The sequence below is a fragment of the Parasteatoda tepidariorum genome, chromosome 1, assembly GCF_982258835.1.
Source record: "Parasteatoda tepidariorum strain Cologne lab strain chromosome 1, Ptep-v5.0, whole genome shotgun sequence".
Classification (NCBI taxonomy): Eukaryota; Metazoa; Arthropoda; class Arachnida; order Araneae; family Theridiidae; genus Parasteatoda; species Parasteatoda tepidariorum.
In genome coordinates, this window is record NC_141755.1 from 109,767,320 (window position 1) to 109,787,045 (window position 19,726).

Here is a 19,726-nt window from a genome sequence, read left to right on the forward strand (position 1 = left end):
ACATTATTTGATAAAACTACTCGTTCAGATACTCGCATGAATTACTGAAATAGTTTATTTTAATGACATTGCTTTTTGTAACTAAAAATAAGCTCAATCTTTTTCCTGAATTTTTTTTTTATTACAATGCAGCAAACGGAAAAAGTGTAAAATATCATAATTAGAATTAATATATTTTACACTTTTTTCCGATCAACTTATTGGACGGAAGGCACTTTTAGATAATAATAAATAAATGGATTGAAAAGAATTATTTTTAATTTCTAATGCAAAAACAAAAATGCAACATTTTTATTTCTTAAAATAGTTTTATATTCTCTTACAGGTTGGAAAGACTATTTGAGGGGATGACTCGCCTACCTATGATTGAAGTTCTTTTTAAATGAGCGGTAATTCCAATCTTTTAAATATCTATTAGTTAATCATTTACCACGTGGTTGATCATGTGTAACACTGCAGAGGAAAAAACTAAGCGCTAATTCTCTTTATACGGACAAAATTGTGTTCTAGTTTATTTTAAAAATCAAGGTCATGTATTTATAAATTTATTATTGCGCTTTTGGCATAGATAAAAGATTTTTCTTTAAAAAAAAATGAGGACGTTGTTTCCGGAATTAATATACCGAAATGTTTCACTGTGTGATACAGGGAGTTACATAGCATAGAGGGAGTTATGTTTGATTAACCTCCCCCCACCGTAGTTTTTACATATCTCGGAAACTTTGCAAGTAACTTTTAACGTAATAAAGTGTTTTCTTTAATACTTGTTTGTGTCACAAGACATCAAAAAATAAATTTATTTCCTGATAAAGGAGTAATGAAATATCCAGAAAAGTTTGAATTCTAAAAATGAGAGAATTTTCAAGTATTCAGCTCAGAATTTGCACTTAATTGTTCATTTTTAATATAATCTAAAACAAGACATTTATATCACACTATACATAAACAGATGGAATCAAATTTGATACATGCGTACAGACTTTTGCACCCTATTTCAGTATTTAAAATTTTGTGAATTTTTTATACGCATTGCATATGATTTTTACAATCCAAATAAACATTACATCTTTATTCAACACAAACAACACTGCGAAAACTTCCTTTTTTCATTGATAAATTTTGTACGTTAACTAAATTGTAGATTTACGATGTATAAAATGAAATCATTTATATATTGAAGTCATACTCAATTAAACTTGCAAGTAATTCAGCCTAGAATTTGCCTATTAGAAAATATTTGCGCTTTAATGTTTATTTTTAATATGGTGTAAAAGACATTTTTATCACACGAGGCATTAACACATGGAATCCCATCCTTACAGACTTTCGCACCATCCTGTAAAACTTAAAAACTTTGTGAATTTTTCGTGTGCAGTGCATGTAATTTTCTCAATCCAAATAAACATTGCATCATATTTATTCAACTCAAATCTGCAAACAATTTTTTTTTTCGTTGGCGAATTTTATTTTTCAACTACATCAAAGATTTGCGATATACATTCCGTGCCCAAATTAATAAAGGCACTCTAAGATTCTATGTAAAATCTTAATTATCAGGTGAATACTCTACAGTTTTCTTGTTTTCGCACGACTGAAACCGGTTTGCACATGTTTACGTTCGTGCTTTTTTTTCACGAATTTATATATTGCGAATTTATTTGACGATTTTTTATTTATATCACGAATTTATTTGTTTAACTAGAATTTATTTGTTTATGCAGGTTTTTTCATTGCATTTCACTTATTTCAGTTTTTAATAGACTTAATTCTAGCCAAAGTTTTAACCTTTTTTAAAGAGATATCAGTTTTAGAAATTTTATCTGAAGATTTTATATTATAGCACATTTCTAATAGGTTTAACGAAATACATGTCATTTATTTGAATTCAAATTTATTTTAATGACTTAGTATTTACTAAAAAGATGCAATTTTTAAAAAAAAAAAAAGTTGCTATATAGATTTGAATGATTGTTTTGAATTCTTAGAATTTTGTGCATTTGCAATGTACCTAAGTTAGTAGCGAGCGAAGCAAACCATACAAGATTGCGTAGCAATTTTCGGGATTGGAGAGCGTTAGCGAGCAGGGGGCGCAGCTTACTAGTTCTATTGAATTTATATTTACACAGAACATTTCTCACCAGTTTTAACAATGATCCGCTTAGGATAGAACACAAATCAATGCAAATTTGAAGATTAATGAATCATTTTTTGGAATTTTCAAATCTGCATTTCAGACAACATTTAATGATTAAACAAGCTTTTTGTTATCTATGTATTAAACGCAATTGCAACTTATTATGAGAATCTGAAAATTATTCAAAATTTTGCTGTTAGATATAAAAATGAACACATTAAGAAAGTTTGTTTATACTTTACTTTATAGATTATTCGGGTATCTGTTCAAATAGAAGATTCAAACTTCTATCCGAAATTTTTGCCCTCTCTGACCAAGAACCTATATTTGTAGCACTTTTGCACAAGATCGGTATAGTCAAAAGAAATAGTTCAGTTTAAAAATAAGAGTTAGAGAACTTCTGAAACACTCATTTCAGTCGAAATCTATTTATTTACTTAGCACCAAACTTACGATTTTTCAAATCTTAAATTGGCAACATTTAATTTATACGTGAATACGTTGAACCTATTATTTTTTTAAAACATATAAATACACATTTCGTTTTATTAGAAACATATGAATGTTGAAAGATTTAAATCCCTTCCTTAAAAATATATTTTAAAATTTTAATAAATTATCTTGAATTTGGATAGGTCGAATAAATCTGGTATTTATACTAAGCTAACATTCTCAACTGAAATGGTTTTAAATTTTCGAAGAGATTTAAAGAGACTTTTGCTGCAATATTAAATTTAAGTTCTAATTTTGTCATCTAACTTGTTCTAATTTTTTCATCTAACTTATACTTAAACTTTGTTTTGAAGTAAGTTTTATAATTTATTTGGAACTTGAAGTACCTTATAGTTTATGTACCCATTTTCGAAATTATCAATTAAAACTAGTTTTGCTTACCAGGATTATGGAAACTTCATAAAATATTTTATTTTATAACAGCCGTTGAACTGCCGACCCAATTTTTTTTTATTTGGGGCGGGGGGAGGGGTTTACGAGTATTAATGTTAAACTCCGCAGTCTTGAATTTTGAACCTAATCCAGAATACAAGGGAATTCTTGGATCAAGTATTGGGAGGAATTTGCATTTGTGGAGTACTTTTTGACGGAACTAACCCGCGTTTGCGTTACATGGAGGGAAAAACCACGAAAACCTCCCACGGTTAGCCAAGCTGCAAGGGAATATAAAATTTAGATTTCTTTGATAAGATTTACATCAAACACCATATATGGATTTATTTTCAGACTAATCGACCTTTTAGCAATCATTTTTTATTTCAATTTATAACCATCGTTGAACAGCTGACCCAACTTTGGGTTTACGTCTACCAATGTTCAACTCCATAGCCTTGTCATTTTGAACCCATTAAGGAAGACAAAGGAGCTTCTGAATCAAGTATTGGGAGAAATTTTGCCTTTGGAGATCCTTGTGATGGAACTTAAATCATTTGTGTTACATCGAGAGGAAAACCTCCTACGGTTAGCCTAACGGCAAGGGGACTTTCTTTCTTTCCAGACGCGGATAAGTACCTACGTTAGTAAAGCCCTTACCCGTATAATCCGCGTCTGGCCACTATTCCAGCCAACCTCAACCAATTATTTAAAATTTCAAAAGAAAGGAGGTTACAATTTGGTTTATAAATATACAGAAATATTATTTTGTTTACAAATATACAGAAATACCAATTATAGTTTAAACAAGAATTTTTTTAAACTATATGGGATATAGAAAGTGAGAATAAATAAATTTTGAAAAGTAAATTAATAAGAAAAAAAGGTTAATAAAAAAAAAAAAATTTCTTAGTTCTCCATTAAAATTTTGATTTCCAGGTATTAAATAATAAAGGAAAGTATAATTAAAATGTTATAATAATAAATAAAAAATTGAATAGAAAAGATATGCGCAATATTTACAACATACGGCAAGGGGACTCTAACCCATGATCCGTCTGAGGATATTTTACGCTAGCACTGTGGTAGGCGCAAGCCTGATGCGGAATTCGTTTCGACCAGCCATCACCGAGATTCGAACCCGATTCACCTCATTGGAAGGCGATTGCTGTACCCCCCTCCCTGAGCCTTCACGGATCAAATGAAATATTGTGAAAAAATTAACAAAACAACTGCTCTATGCTCATAAAAGTAATATTGCGTGTAACTTATAAAAATTGAGATTACATAGCCTCGGCTGATTTTTGAGGTTTTATGTTAATTTGATATAAAGTTCGTCTTAAAATGCGTTGCATAAATATTTTAAAAAATCTTTAAAGGAAATGCAAATGAACGTTGGTGGATTATTTGCTTCATCAGTCTTTTGTAGGCCATCAGGCAAAAACGTTTATAGTCAAAACAAGTTTTAGCCAGATTCTGACCTAGAAAACACAATACTGAACTTTACGTCAAAAGTAAGCCACTTGTAATAAATTGTAAGCACACACTACTAAAAGTTCTGTCCATACAGTTTTTGACCGCTCTATGAATTAGGAAAAAAAAGTTTGAATTTAAACTGAAAATCAAACCTTTCTAACCATATCTAACAAAAGGGATATGGTCAAAAAAAGTTTTCACTAAGTTTCGACTAAACAACCACGTGTTTTTACTCCAAATATTAACAGTTATTAGGGAATCGTTAACCCAACAACCAATTTTGCTGTTACAAACGCCAACAAAGTTACGACCAAAACAGTTTGTACCCAACTTCTGTTAAATGGATTAAATTTGAGAATTAATAATTTTGATTTGAAACAACATTTGAAATCATTCTATTATACATAAACACATAGAGGAAAATTGTTATACAGCTAAATTGTTCCTCTAGTCAACCCTTAAAGAAATTATGTTTTGTAGTGTGTCTACCACTACAAAAATATAATTCCAATTCACTAGTATATAAGACATGTTACTTGATTCTATGGTGGGGTAACTTTTCATAGATGAAGGTTGACATTGTCGATAACTGCTCTCCCCACATTGGTGACCCGGACGTGATGTGAACACGCTTACCTTGACGGAAACTCCCACTTCGATTTGAACACGCCTACTTCGATGGATGGTTCCCGTTGAACAGTTGATTTTCTACTTGTGACTGTTACAATATCTACCTCGCGCTGTTGCAACTGAGTCTCGATCACACACAACGTATAGACTCGACTGCTAAAGGTAGCACTGGAGCGACCACGACCGTGAACTTTATACAGTTCTCACAATCAGCAAGCAAAAAGTACGGTGATCTTAATACAGCTCTCCCGGCTTCTCACAAAACAGCAATGAATCAGCTAGTGGTATCCGTTCATCGTATACTATCGTAGATAAAATTCTGGTGGGGGAGTACTGTAGTGTGTCTACCACTACAAAAATATAATTCCAATTCACTAGTATATATAAGACATGTTAACTCGATTCTATGGCGGGGTACCTTTTCATAGATATGAAGGTTGACATTGTCGATAACTACTATCCCCACATGTTTGTTTCCCCACTCCTAGCGAGCCTTTGATCTAATAAAGAAGAGAACACATATCGGCGTCTGGAACTCTCCCTTTCAACAAAAGAAAATCTACACCAACCTGCATCTCTGTCTGGTTTTACATGCCTACCTTTTTAACCAATCAGATACATGCAGTGTGAGGGTTGGATGAACTCAAAAACAATACTCATGTAATTGCTTTATAATTTGTTTTTAATAATCAATATATATCTTAAAATAAATAAACAAGCAAGTCTTGCTAAACCACGATGAAAAATAAAGCTATCTCTTACACAGTCTGTCTATGGGAAGAATTACCCTAGCCATATGTCTAGGGCAGTGGCGGTGACTATGGTTACAAGGTTTAATTATTTCAAGTAAGAGTATTGGGTCACTATTTAAGATGGGATTTAGCTGGTTTCTGTGGCAGCAGACGGCCATAGATTTTGTTCTAAGGGGAGTTTTTTATATAGACGGTAAAGTTTAAGTCTAGTCTAGTTTTTATGTAGACTATAAGTCTTTATATAGACTCTATAAGTTCCTCTCTTCGTTTTCCTCTAATCCAGTGATCTTTCTCACAGTGCACTTATTCGTTTTGTAGAATATAATTGTCTTAAATGTATTAATAAATTCTTATTTAATTTTGAGATTTGAAAATGCTTATCACATTTATATCTTATTGTTTTCTTTGCAATTTTTACAGAACAAGTGTGGCCTTGGTTTCCTTATAGGGAAGAGTTATGACGTTAATAATGTAATGCACCATAATTTAGATACGGATTTCATTTTTATGTTCCATTAATTTTAAAATCTCCATGTGTTCTGACTAATCATTAAATTCTTCACTTTTTACTTCGCAATAAAGATTCCGAAACAGTTTAATTTTTATTCGAGATGCAGTAGAAATACTATTTTAGTTTTTTTGAAAACACTTAGTGCAGCTTAATGATGCTAACTGTCCCTTTTGCTGGCTTTTTTATTCTCGTTAAAATGTGAATTTCAAAACCTATTCTCTTAAACTCTCAGTAATCTGAATTCTCATTATTCAGCGATCAGACTCCTTTAAACTTGAATTTTGATGTAAACAATATTTTTTTTTCTCATTAATTTAAGAGCTTTTACCCAAATGGTCAACAATCATTAAAAAATTGCTTTACTTTCATGATGTTTTCTGAGAATATTTTGAATGATACCTTACAAACAGAGAAATGTTCTAGTAGTATTTTAAAAATGTTTTAAATTTCAATAAAGATTAGAAAAATTCGGTAATCTCCATTTGCCCATCAAACTTTTTGTTTGATTGCCCGCTAAAAAATTCCCCACAGAAATTGTAGCTGATTTTTTGACCAAATCAGCAAACATTTGGATTTACAATCTGAAGGTATTAAGTTTAATCTATCATCGCTATCCCGATAAGAATTTTGTTAATTTGTCCACAAAAAATAAATAAATAATAATAATATTCTTCAAAATAAGTTTCAGCTAATTTTCGACGAATTTTTTTCTAACTAATTCGACGAATAAGTTTAATTTTCGCCTTCAAATTTAAACCCAGTTTCGGACATTGTTAACCTAAGTAAAATAATTGTTTGCCCATTTGTCAAATTATGTTTAGGATTAAATAAGTTTTAACGATGTATTAACTTAGAAGATAATTTGCTTCCAAACAGTGCATAAAATTATTAGTGCATTTTAATAAATGACAAAATGGAAAAACAAGAACAAACTATAAACCTCTTTGTCCTTGAAGCAATAAATTTGAACTTTGTCTTGAAATGTTAGCCCATAGTAGCAAACCATTATCCAACCAGAAAGACTTAAAAATATTTGTCCAGTGTAAACATTCGTTACGAGGTTTTCAATAAAAATGGCCTTTTCTGAAGAAGCTGGCCAATTTTTTCAAAAAAGCTAGAGTAGGAAATATACTTTTTCCATCTAAACTTTTCTTTACCAAACCTCCCATATAAATACATGGTTACGTCGGAATAAACCCCTTAACAATCTTACTATGTTAAAAAAAGCGCCTATTTCTTATTCAATAAAATTATATACATAGAAAAGATGTAAGTACAATATTTATGTGATTTTCGAGATTTTTTCTTAGCTTGAAATTTAAAATAAACTCTTGTTACATTAAAAATAATCTGGTGCAGCCATCTTCTATGTAAAAAAATAATTTAAAAAATGTGGGGCACAAGAGACGGATATGTTTAAATCATTTCGGTGCTTTACTTTTGAGCATTCTCTATCCCGGAAATATCACGGGCACGAGAAATGTGAGACGAAAGCTCATGCCTTGATTTTGACGGGATTCAGCAGGAAGGGCTAAGTTAATCTTTGACCTAGAAACCACAATTTTGAATTTTACCTCTAAACGTCATTTCAATTTATAGTATACCTTGGAAGCACCTTTTTCCCATTAATAAATACCATTTGCCTGACTGTTAAAATGTTTTACATCCAAAATCAGTTTTAGTTTATTTCTGACCTGGAAATCACGAATGTATTATGCCTCAAAACGTTAACCCCATTACAGGATATCGTTAACCCATCAAACCGTTTTTCCAACCATTAAAATATGGCCAAAGTCAGTTATCTAGTTTTTGATTAAATTACTTCAAGCTGGAATTTTAACTCGAAAGTTAATAAATTTTTGAACATTGTTAACTATCCTCGAAAAAGTAGTAAAAATGAAATTTCAATTAATATATAATCTAAAAACCAAAACTTTAAACTTTGCTTCGAAATGTTAGTCTATTGATCAAAATAACTAGCTCACTGAATATTTCGGTGGCCCATTAGGCAAAAAAAACTATTGGTCATTTGTTAGATACACGGCATATATGGCAGTACTTTTACTTTCGTTACTTGTACCGCCGGTACAAGTAAAAAGTACGTACTTTTACTTGTACTTCGTTACTTTTTAAATTTAGTACTTTTACTTGTACTTTCGTTACTTTTTCAGGGAAAAAGTACAAGTATTTGTAACGGAAATGTGGAATGAAATCGTTACTTTTTTCTAAAACTCAGTAAGCTTTCTAAAAAATTTTAATATCTAATTATTCATAAAAATTTTATATTTCATATAAATTTTAATACCTAATTATTTTCTATTTATAAAATAACATTTTATATTTATTTGAAACATTTTTCATTCATTTAAATATGTTTATTAAAAATTTTGTTAACAATGTGTGCCCATTGGATGCTTTTTTAAATAATTTAAATAACTAATTTCATATTACTATTACAAAAAATTTTGACACAAGTTTTACATTTTTTAACGTTAAAGTATTAAATTATAAAAACAATGCTTTATTTAATGGAGATGTAGTATGCATTAAAAAAAATCTAAAATATTATAATTTTTTTAATTTTGCAACAAAATATTTTTTTTTTAATTATATTAAACGTAACATATTTACTATTACGTAAACGTATTAGTTATTCATTTCATAAAATTTTAAAATGAAACATTTGTTTATAATTTTTAGATTTAGTATTGCACATCGTGGATTATTAGTTATTAGTTATGTATTTCATAAAATTTTAAAATAAAACATTTGTTCATAATTTGCACATCGTTATTACAAATCCAAAAATTACCACTATGAAATATTTTAAAATAAAAAAAATTTATAGTTAAAAACAAAATATAATTTTTAGTTTATTGGATTTATAGGGGTTTCCTGTATATGAATGTATTTTTTTAAAATTTATTTTCTAACATAAGTTGTAATGTTTATCAAATTTGTCGAACAAGGTAATTTATTTATAAAATAAAGCTTCCGAAAATAAAAACAAAATTAAAAAAAAATTTTTATAGTTCTATTATTAACATAAATCTAAGCTCCTTTTTATATGTAAACAGATAATTTTGATTTCTGGTTTGGCTCCTGGGTATTTCAAATGTTCACTATTGCAGGAGCTTTTTAGCATTCGAATTAGATTTGATTCCGTAATAATATGATTTCTACCACTTTCATCTTTTTTTTTTCATTTAAATAAGTTAACAAATATTTATTTTGAATTAGCAAAGATAAATTTTTATTTAAATAAAAAAAAAGACTCTCTTTAAGTTCATATAAACTAGGGAAAGAAGAAAGAGCTGTCGTTTCCGTAAATTTTGATATTCGTTTCTCATTAATCAACTATATTGAGGTTTATTAATTATAATTGTGTACTATAAGTCGCGCCAACCATATTTTAAAGTTAGAGGGACTTGCTTACTCGTGAATATTTAATCAGTTTATTTCTTTTCTTTGAACCAGTTTTCAAATTTTAGATAAAATTTCTTTTTCGTGCAAATCCATAAAAAGTTTGATATTAAAATTATATTTGATTTTAAAATTATATTATACGATTATATTATAAAATTATATTATAATATTCTTCCGAATTTAAAAATAAATTAATGTCCATAACTTTCAAAATTAAAAATAATTAAATAAATAACAACAATTTTGCAAAAACATTAAAGAACATAGGAATATTATTCAATAAAATTTTAGGTTACTTTGAATTTTCGATTTCCTAGAAATGTACTTTTAAGTCGTTACTTTTTTTGTTTAGTACTTGTACTATTTACTCGTTACTTTTTAAAATAAGAACTTTTTACTTTTTACTCGTTACTTTTTTTAAAAATACTTGTACTTTTACTCGTTACTTTTTAAAAGTAACGTTGCCATATATGATACACGGTGATGAATCTGAAGTTTCCAGCAGTTTTAGTCTTTAAAGAAGTCCATTAATCCGTGATAAACGATATTGGGTCTTTAAAAAAGAGTAAAAAGAAAGTTTAAAAGTTTCAAAATATTTTTTTAAAAAAAAACACTCTTTTAAATTTTAATGCTAGATTGGCTTTTTACTTCGTTGCTTTCGCGTGTCATTCGTGGCACGTGTTAGTCACTTTTGTGTTAACCCATCTGAAATTATCGCTTCTTTAAACAGGTAAAAAAATATTTTTTCAAAACCAAGCTATATAAGTCATTTCTGACAACAAAAACCGTTAGGTTTGAAATTTTCCTCCAAAAAACATCGTTAGTCCATATTAAACTATCAAAATTTTAATTTGGCAAATGTTAAATGTCATTGCTAAAAAAATATAATGGCTAAAAAAAATTTAGCAGTATTTTTGTCCTTGGCGCCACAAGTTTGGGTTATGCCCTAAAACGTTAACCCGTTGTAAAAATTGCTTTTTTTGTAATATTACTACGGAAATATAATTTACTTTTCATTTTTAATATAAAATTACGAAAATTATTATATTTTCAATGCTATATTTAATTATTTAAACGTACTATATTATTTATTTTTTATTTTTGCTCGCCATATTTCAGCCGCCATTTTGTTTTGTTTTATTGCTATTTTTAGTGTATTTCAAAATTTCAACTATGAATTCAATTTACCTGCACATAAAGGCACCTAAATTTTGAAACAAATTTCATCGAATTACTAAATTTGGCCACGAAACCTAGGATGCTGGCCCACTGTGCAAACGTTAAATTTTTATAGGAAATCGTTGACCCACCTAATTTTTTGTTAGCCTGTCAGACAAAAATAGAAAATTCTTATCAATATTTATTGAGAACTTCATCTCTTTTAAGATACTCTCCTTCTCCCTGTTTTAGGGAATTTTCTAACTTGTGCTCTTGTAAATACTTATTACAATTCTAGATTTGATCTATTTGATTTCTAGTTATTAATTTATTTATTTTTTTGCAATTTCAGGTTGCTGATGTTGCCTTTATTTAAGAGTTAAGAGAAAGCCTTAAAAATACGACTATTTGATACTAAGTTCCAGGTGAGGAGAAGGTGGCTATTATTTTAACAAAAAAATTGCTCGATAAGTCAGAAAAAATACGAATTTATGAAAAGATAAATTTAAAATGTTTTTTTATTCCTGCTAAGCTAATAAGTTGCTTCATATCTAACTATATAACTCGTATATAAATATAAGATTTCGAAAAAAATCATATGAAAATGGTTGAAAAGCGATGAATAAATTCATAAAAAAATGCATAGTGACAGATTTTAATTTGTATTAAGACCTTCATTAGCAATATCAAAAAGTGATAATTCAACTTCCTATTCGCATGACGTAATAACAGGATATTTCAGAATTTTATTATAATAAGAAAATAAAAATAAAAAATAATATTTTTAAAAACCACGTTTTTGTAGTGGAGAATAATAATTAAAAAATAAAAATTTGAAAAACGAAAAACGTGGGGCGCATGAAATACTTAACAGTAATGTTTTATTAGTGTGTGTATGTGTGCTTATGAGAATATGTGTATGTAAATCTGTAATTATATCTGAATGTGGATGTGTATGTAGAGTACGTTTGTGTGTATGCATGTATGTGGATGTGCATGTGTATGAGTAAGAAAATTAGTATATGTACTGTTATGTATTTCATGCACCCGACGTTTTTCGTTTTTCAAATTTATATTTTTTAACTATTATTCTTCACTACAAAAACGTGGTTTTTAAAAATATTATTATTACTTTTTTGTTCTCACTTCCAAGGTCTCTTTTCACTCACTGTACACAAAACTTTTCAACTGACATGTGACACTCATTTGAAATAATCGAATCGACAACAAAAGACAATTGCGAAAATATTAATTTTTCTTTAATTTCAATTTTATTTTACTTTGTATGTCTTCTTTCTCTTCATTTTCATGCATTGTCATCCAATTCTGAACTATATGCCAAATTTGAAGTCTGTAGCTAGTCGGGAAGTTAGTTTAAAATCGATTACAAAATTTCATCCGAACAGACATGCACGAAGGCAAGGTTAATGTAAACGTGATAAAAACTATAGAAAATTAATTAAAAATAATCAGTAAACGACGTCGAATTATTATTGAATGCCTCAAATTAAATATGTCGGAATGATAATTCGAAGTTCAAGCGTCGCAATCTCATATAAAATATTATTGGAATTTCAAAATCAGGGAGTAAATGATCAGTAAACGACATGGGTTAGTCGTTATTCAGCGTGTTAGATCAACAACTTCTAGACAAAAGGTCTCGGCATGGATCAATTTAGTTCTCAGACATAAAGAACATAAACTGCGCAGTGGATGAAAAATAGGAACGATGTCACTGCTTTCGGGCTACTAACAAGGGAGATTAAGGAGATGTGACTCAACAATTTTGAAATAAACTAGTGGGATGTATGCCTTGGTCTGGACAGACATATCGACCTTCATGTGTTCGATAGAAGTACAGGTCAACGATGCATGAACGCTATCCTCCCCCCCCCCCATGTGAGACTTTTCCGCACAGTATATGAACCAAATTTCAACTTTATCTACGATAACGATCCTACACATGGGGCCCAGTTCGGAACGAATGCCTCTAACCGGATGACATACAACTATTGACGTGCCCTGCGATGTCCCCCGATCTGGATTCCATCGAACACGTATGCGACGCAAATCAAAGTTCAATTGCTATGAGCTCAAGTCTGCCTTGGTGCATGAGTGGGTGTGGTTGCCACAGTGATTGATAAGGACCCAGGTAAACAATATGAAAAACCAATGAGAGAGTGGTGTAACTGTTAAAGGTGATCATACACGCTATTAGACATGTATTTCTCTGACAGGGTGTCGGTCTGCTTCTTTGCTGTACAAATGACCAGTTTCGTTATTTAGGGTACAGATTTTGCACATTTTTCCTGTTATATTGGTCTAATGTCGAACGATATTTTGGCCAGGTTTGGTTTCATTCTACTTTTCAGTTTTTTTAATGTGAAAGGAAACTATGTCTCATCAAGTGTTGTCACCAGTTTATATCACAAAAATTAAGTTCGAACAAAATGGGTCCAATACTTTTTGACAACTAGAATTCGAAGTAAGATTTTTTTTTTAAATTTTATCTAGAGAAGAAGGCTAGCTTCCATAGACCTAATCTAAATCACTTTCCCAAGGGTTGGGAGACGGGATCTGTGTATAAAGGAAAAGACAGCATTTAGAGGCACAGGCGATGAAGATCTTCTTAAAACTGATTTGCGCCCACCTCTCCCAGTCGCATCTGAGATCGGGATCAGGAGGAATGTTTTCGATTCACTTAAAAATTTCCCAAGATGTAACGATATGCGCCAAAAGTTAAATTAACATAAAGGGATCCAAACTTTCGATCGCGAAGAATCCGAATTCGACGGGGAAAAAATGAACGTTTTTGTGTCTAACTTCGGTTATGGTTATCTCGTAACTTAAAATATTGTCTATACTAATTCTGCGAGGGTTAATAATGAATCTAAAGGTGAAAGAAGTTAAACGTTTTTGAAATGTTCATCAGTCAGCGATGGTGTGTTTTTAATAACGTTGATTAGCAATAGTTAAGTAACAAATATTCATAAGCAAAAATTATGTAGGAAAAATTCATTACAAACATTAAATAAAATTTTCTCCTTTCTTGACATTATTCAACGCTGTCTATGGTGCTGGAAAACAAGTATAAAGTCGAGCTGAATGTCACCGAAACACCGCTGTTATAGCTGAATATACAAATTTATTTTCTGCTCGCAAATATAGCGTCTAATTGCTTAACATGACAAGTTTATTCCATGTGGATGGGAATATAAACAATGAAAAGCTTCTTAAAACCGGAAGAAATTTAGGAAACTTCCGGTGTATCCCTCCGCTTATGTTACGCTTACGAGGCGACGTGTGAGCAGGCTTAATATTCTAGGAAGTTTAATTGTTTCGATTTGTGTTTAAATTTACACGTAAATTTTACCACTCATAAGAGTTTTCTGTAATTTATAAATTCAAACAGGTCTTGAGCCAAAAATAAATTTTAAAAAATATGATAGCATAAATAAAGGGCAAGGTTACTTTTATTTTATTTTATAACCGTCGCTGAGCAGTCGACCCAATTTTCCGGTTTTCGACTACTAATGTTCAACTCCGTAGCCTTGTAATTTTGAACCCAATCCAGAAGACAAGGGAACTCTTGGATCAAGTATTTAGAGAAATTTGCCTTCTTGGAGGACTTTTTGATGAAACTAACTAGCATTTGTTTTACATCACGAGAACCTCCTTTATATTAATTTTATATTATATTTATTATATCATGAGAGCCTCCCACGGTTAGCCTGGTGGCAAAGGGACTCAAACCCATTATTGGTCTACCACTGAGAATATTTCACGTCAGCTCTGTGGTCGGTGCAAGCCGGATGCGGATTCGTATCGACCTGGGTTCGATGGGGGTTCGCTGGGGTTCGAACCCGGGTTCACCTCATTGAAAGGCGAACGCTCTATCCCCAGAGCCATCATGGCTCTAAGTGTAAGGGTAGCCGTGCTGTGAATGTTATCCCTTATTTGACTATATTTGTGTAAAATAGCACCGTTTGTTATTTTTTAGATAGTATCATAGCAGGCTTGAGTAGTTTCCCGAATTTGTCATTTGTTTCATTGACACTTGAGTTGAAAGAACCCGTTATACTTGAAAACACTACAAGTATGATAATAATGGATGGTGCTTTTTTTTCAAGCTTGGGCTTAAAAGACAGAAGTTGTAAACCGGAAGTCTTACGATGAATTTTAACCCCCTAGCGCCCATCGCTCTTGCGAAATTGGCATAGTCATTGAAAAACAATTTGGAAAAAAGTTTTAGGTTTTAAAGGAATGATCTCGAGTGAATCTCAAAAAATCAGAATATAATGCGGCTACAGTAAATAGCTATCTCAGGAATCCTGAAAGCTGTGGCAGTAAATAGTGTATTGAAGGGGGGGAAATCCTCACAGCAAGAAATTTGAATCTGGAAGCTTGCTAGTCTCGGTACAAATTAAATGCAAATACCATGCAGAAGCCGCTCGGTTTAAGTAATAATCCAAACATTTAATTTAAAAATATCAAGGAAAACTCAGATTGCTAAATGACACGAAAATGCTCGTTTAGCATATTGCAAAGAAATACCTTTTGGAGTGAAGTGGTCATTTCTGATGAAAAAAAAAGTTTAGATATATCAGATGGCTGTCAATATTTTTGGCTAATGCGGTACTCCATACTCAACTTACTCTTACTTACTCGAGTAATGTGTAATGCAATTCACTTCATTCTGTTATATTGTTCTTATTATGTCATAATCTATGACTCCACGTAGAAAGAATAGAATTTACGACTGGCGTAGAATAGGTTTGTTAATAAACATCCAAAATACACAAAACATGGTATAACTGCCTTTTCCACTTGACACTAAGGAATTTATATACAGTGTAATCAGGAAACAGAAATGACGTAACAATGTGAATATTCTAAAGCATTCTATAAGTAATAAATAATAACATGGAGAAACGAACTCGGGACCTCCGCGTTTCCAGGGTAGTGCTTTTAGCCGGTCGGCCATGCCGACACATTCCGTGACAGTATTAGAAAAAAAATTATATAAGTCCTTTAGTCTTAAGTAGTATTACTTTCTGAGACTTCATACTCTTTCTCCATCACTGTATCACGCAGAGGAATTTTGAGTGTGTCACTCAGAATTCCTCTGCGTGATATTTGTCTCGCGTATTGTCCTTCCATGCGTTAATCCTTCCAAATTGAGTCCCGCAGTGAACTGATCGTGAAGACACGGTTCCCAGTAGAACACCGAAGTCAGGCGTCACTGGCTGAGGTCAGTAAGAGTGTGAGAGACCATTTTGATCAGCCTGCTTAGAGACAGAAAATGCGCTTTATCGGTTCTCGTTAAACTGTTCTACCGTAAAATGGCCCCGCAGTGGACTGATCGTTAAGACACGGTTCCCAGCAGATCACCGAAATCAAGTATCACTGGCTGCGGTCAGAGTGAGGGTGCGTGACCACTTGGATCAGTCTGCGTAGGGACAGAGGGAGTGCGGTATGGGTCCTCGTTAAACTGTTCTACCGTAAAGTGCTCGACTTCACGTGCAGATCGTCGGGCTACCGATGCAAGGGTGCCATCTCCTCTGCAGAGGATCAAAATTGTGATGGCATGTCTTCGGATCATCCTCAGGGATGTTTCCCAGACAGTCGGCAATAGCCCATTGTGCAGCTCTAGTGCGATGTAAAGGAACTACAACTACAAATCTACCGTAAAATGATCCACTTCGCGCGCAGGTCGTCGGGGGATCAAATCAGTGGAGCCATCCCCTATGCAGAGGATCAAAATTACGATGACATGTCTTATTCCTCAGGGATGTTTCTCAAACCGTCGCCAATAGCCCATTGTGCAGCTCTACTTCGACTTAAGTAAAGTACCTACCTATTTATTTATATTTGGTCTATACGGGAATGAGATCGCTAACTCGCTGGCAAAACTTGGCACAAATGAACCTCTGCCGGAAAGATTGGCACTCACATCCTCGGAAATTCACTCCATTAGAAAGAAAGGTGTCCAGCTAGTCTGGAAGACTCCCCCGGTGCATATCTGGTACTCTGGGGATAAGCCGGATTGTGCTTTGACCTTCAGAGGTAATAGAGGCTATCAGACCGCGCTCACTAGATTCATCAGCGGTCACATAAAGTGCATGAGGTATGAACAGCAGCAGATCCCACCTGCAACAAATGTTTTTCCAGTGCAGCCAGCGCGGCCCACCTCCTTAGCTGTGTGGATTTTGAAAAGGAGGATTTTCTGCCCGACCCGGCCTTGTTTTTTGATTTCCTGGGGGTGAATGGATTCATGGACCAGTGGGGATGAGAAATAGCAACAACACCTACCTATTTAGCAATTTTTTTATAACATAATAAAATTTTATAGGGATTGGCTTATTTTTGGGAGAGTTATTGCTGTTTTTGTAATTTTTCCTTAATTTATGATAGCCAGTATTATTGTGGAATAATATAATTATGAAGAAAGATACTTTTGAAGAAATTTTACTCAGCGTTAATTCTTTCACTTACGTTATCACGAGGGAGGGGCGTTAATTCTTTCACCTTTCACTAACGTTACTGGTAACAGTGCAAGAATTGTTAATATATATCATGCTATTAGAGAAATATGAGTTTTTGAAAATGCACCACTTTACTGGATTCTGTTATGGTGCTGTAGCTTTTTTTTCCATAAAAATCTTATGCCAGAAAAGTTTTCAAGATTTAACTACCATAAACAAAAGTTTAAATTATCTTGATACCAAGGACTTTTTTTTTCATGTTCTGGTATTTATGAAATAAATGAATAAATAAGAAAGAAGTTATAACCCAAACCAAATTTAGAGAATTTATAACCAAAAAAAAACAGATATTTGAATTCCGTCTCCATTTATTAAATCGTTTTGGGAAATCATTCACCCATCAAAAAGTTTTGGTAGCTACCCCGCTTAAAAAATTTGTGGTTAGGAGACATTTTAGCTAATTTCTGAGCTACAAACCAAAATCCTTACTTTTTTCACAAGCATTAATCCATATTACGACACCATTAGCCTAATGAGCAACGTTGAATTTTTTTCTAATCACACAAGTTTGAATTTTACTTTAAAATGTATGTTTTCTTCTCAACCAAAAGCTTTTAACTTCAACAGCTAATAAAAAGTAATGGATGAAACAAGCTGTAAATAATTTTTGACTATAAATGCACAAGTTTTAAATTAGCCTTCAAATGGTATAGAAAATCGTTGGAACAGCATAGTCGGTTTTTTGCTTATTTTCAAACATTAGAGTAAGTAATTTGGAAAAAAAGTCATAATTCTTTTTGATAATAGTTTTGATTTAAATAACTGTAGTAATATTTTAAAAAAGTTATTCAAAATATACTTTTTGTTACAGGGTCTGTCACAAAAGGAGTTAAATCTGTGGAAAAGTTTGATACGTTGCCAACACAAATTAAAATTTAAGAAGTGATCAGAAGAAGTTGTAGTATCTAATGCGAAATTGATGGATTTGAGGTGAAAGTTGACATCTTCGATAACATCTTCCTCAACATGGGTGTTCAGCTGCTGTAACGAAAGTCTACTAAGACATCCGTCCTCTACCGAATCAATTAATTTGAAGATACTAGATAATAGACTAGTCTCTTGGTAATCATCTAGAATCTTGCCCCAGACCAAGACAAGGGTGATGAGCCTATAGGATTCAGGCAATCTTAGATATCTCTTTAGTTTACCAATAAGGGCGACCACGTTATATAATTTTCCATTATTTTTGGAAAAGTTCCCGCTTTCAGACATTTATTGAAGAACTCCAGTAGCCAACGACGATTGATACAGAAGATATCTCCGAAAATGTCCACCCGGCGCCTGATTTTAGAGTTAATCCATTGGGAATGGTGGACCACTATTTGCCAAGTTACCTCACCGGTGCATGTTCTAAATCAACCTCCGGAAAATGATGTGACGTAATATTTTCAACAGTGCCCACTAAACCTATTAGTAGTTGAATCATCCTGCTTAGTTTGGACTTGGTCTCAAGCACTCGCATTTGGTAATAGAGAAGATTAGTCGATTGTAAACCATGTTTAAAGACATCTTCTGAACCATACTTTTAGGAAATTTTCTTTTACTGTCTTATACTCTATAGGTTTGTAATACGATGCACACAAAAAATAAGCTGCATCAATGTATAATAGTAATCTTATTATTGACAAAAGGCTCAACGGTAAATCAACATGCCTCTTTAGGTTAAGCCTCCTGATTACTATAACAGATCTTATATTTTATTACTATGAATATGCTAAGCCAGTGATGTAATTAAAAAATTATTTTGTGTGTGTTTCATTTTTACAACAGAAGAAAAACATTTTAGCTGAATAGGGAAGTAATTGGGTTCTTTTTAGACATATTTATTGAAGTTGGACTCTACTGTAAAATTTAATTCATAAAAAATTGGTAAAGGGGACAGCTTATTGTGGAAATATATCTTCGCTAAAAAGAGGTGAGTGCTTAGGAGTAAGATATGTAATATCAGCAAGCTAATGCTAAAAACAACAGTTAAAATTAGAAATGGTGAATCTATTAACTAAATTAAAAGGAAAAATACGATATAAAATAAGTTATCGCAGACTAAATTTGCTTTAATTCTAAATATTGGAAGAATAAACTGAGACATCAGTGTTTTGCAAACTGGAGTCTATTTAGCCTGGTTATATTCTGTTAAAAAAAGTTAGATTAATTTTAAATCACCGTTTTTAGTAAATTTTAAAAACAGATTAGTACTAAAATTTATTAT

The 19,726-nt window shown here is 31.9% G+C and overlaps 1 long non-coding RNA gene across 2 annotated transcripts in view; it reads left to right on the forward strand.

The window, feature by feature from the left end:
• LOC147816704 (uncharacterized) overlaps positions 1-19,269 on the forward strand; it is a 108,471-nt gene extending 89,202 nt beyond the window's left edge. The window contains exons 10-12 of one of the 2 annotated variants that reach the window (XR_015428761.1): positions 326-389; positions 11,325-11,397; positions 18,329-19,269. This is a non-coding gene — a long non-coding RNA (uncharacterized LOC147816704). Of the gene's footprint in view, positions 1-325; positions 390-6,297; positions 6,368-11,324; positions 11,398-18,328 lie in introns of those variants that run through there. The other variant, XR_015428760.1, reaches the window with a different exon arrangement.
• Positions 19,270-19,726: the final 457 nt, after the last annotated feature.